Below are 2172 nucleotides of genomic sequence, written 5' to 3' on the forward strand. Positions count from 1 at the left end.
TGGCTATTGCCCATGGGAACATAGGCGATCACCCATAGGAACATAACATTCTAACAACAAGCTTTCTGCTTCTGTACTCCCCGCTTGCACACCTGACCAGTGGGTTGACAGGTAGTGAATAGGAGAAAAATAGACCTTTGTGTTTAAGATAGAATGAAGAATGGGATTCAGGACTTAAAAACCTTGTATCTTGGCATTTTGGGGCTGCTCCCTTATACAGGACAGCCGCTGGCTAATAAACAGCCTTTGAGAGCATACTTGGTTTGGTCTATTCTATACAGGCCACAACAAAATGAGCAGGTTTGAAAAATATCTCTGTTTATACCTACATCTTTTCTTCTGTCCTAGGCTGAATGGGTCAAAGTCATGTCATTTTTTTAGTGTTTTCTTTTTTTTTTAACTTTAAAAATACACAGAAAAATACAAAAGGTATTTATATTTCCTAATCTGAACTAAATACTGTTAAATCTTGGCATACTTGTTTTGAGCCAGTTTGTTTTTCTTTTAAACATCTCTCAATTATTTTTATAAAATGAAAAAAGTTCTTTAGATTTTTTAAGCAATTAACACAAAGGACACATGAAAAGGTACTTCACATAACACATCATCAGGGAAATGAGAATTAAAAAAACAGTGAGATGCCACTATACACCTATTAGAATGGCCAAAATCCAAAACACCGACACCAAATGCTGTTGAGGATGTGGAGCAGCAGAACGCTCATTCATTGCTGATGGGAATGCAAAATAGTACAGTCACTTTGGAAGGCAGTTTGTCAGTTTCTTACAAAAGTAAACATGCTCTTACAATTCTATCCAGCAATCGCACTCTTTGGTATTTACCCCAAGGAGTTGAAAACTTATATCCACACAAAAGCCTGCACAGAATTTTTCATAATTTATTCATATTTGTCAAAATCTGGAAGCAGTCAAGATGTCTTTCAGTAGGTAAACTATGGCACATCCAGACAATGGAATGTTACTCAACACTTCATTTTTATCATTTCTTTTTAGAAATGAGCTATCAAAAGAAAGACGTCAATCTGAAAAGCCTACATATTGTATAATTTCAACCATATGACATTCTGGAAAAGGCAAAACTGTGGAGACAAAAAAACTGGTTGTCAGAGTTTGAGGGAAGGAATGAATAGGTGGAGCACAGAGGAGTTTTATGACAGTGAAACTATTCTATATGATACTATAGTAGTGGATACCTATCATTATTGATGCAGGACGGCAAATTTCCCAGAATTGGGGTTGGGGGAGACCATGCCCTGCACTGAGAGAAGAGGGTCCTTTGGCGGACAGTGTGGAAAGAATTCAACACACACCAATGTTGGAGTCAAAAGGAAAGTTTATTAGAAGAAGGATGATAACTCCACAGAGTGTGGTCTCTCAGAGGCAGAGAGTGAGAGGGACAGTGAGAGAGAGACCCTGAATGTTCAGGGAGTTCAGTTTATATGTCATCTTTTAGTTTCTATTTCCTTCGATATGGACATATAGGAGGAAAGGGAATAGCATGTAGCATGAAAAGGTAAGAATATGTAGAGTGAAAGGCCAGCTGGCAGTTCCCAGCCTTTATAGGTTCCCCATAGTTTAGCCATAGGGAATGACTGTTGGTTCCTATTTCCCCTTCACAGGTGTGGGGAATTGGTTAGCAAACCCAGTAAAAATCTTCCTTTGTTCTGAATGTGTCCTCTTGGCCTGGCTGCAGGGCTGATCAGCATATTGCAGTCTCTGATTGTGGCTTGATTAACATTTTAATTCTCTTGCCTCCTCCCTACATTATTCTCCCCTCAGAGATTTTATTCCCTTATTCTTAAGGGGATGTTGAAGGATGCAGGTCTGTCTTCTGCAACTTCTTCAAAGCTGAGATAGAGCTGTAGTCCCTGCCTAAAGGGACTAAAAAAATCGCTGGAAGCCTATCCGAGAGCCCCAGAGGCAGAGAACATGAGGTCCTTCTAGCATATAGAAGGGGTAGGAAGCCTTGCAACCTAGAAGATATAAATTTAGCAAAAGGATTGAAAAGACAAAAGTCAAAATTAATAGTAGAGGTAATTGGCAATAAAGTTACTTTTCATAGAAGTTTGTTAATTCTGGTAAAGATCTCTATTTTAAAGAAATTAAATCATTTTGAAGAGAGAATAGTGGCATAGACACCGGGATAAAAGAA

Source organism: Pteropus vampyrus, unplaced genomic scaffold, assembly GCF_000151845.1.
Source record: "Pteropus vampyrus isolate Shadow unplaced genomic scaffold, Pvam_2.0 Scaffold17, whole genome shotgun sequence".
Classification (NCBI taxonomy): domain Eukaryota; kingdom Metazoa; phylum Chordata; class Mammalia; order Chiroptera; family Pteropodidae; genus Pteropus; species Pteropus vampyrus.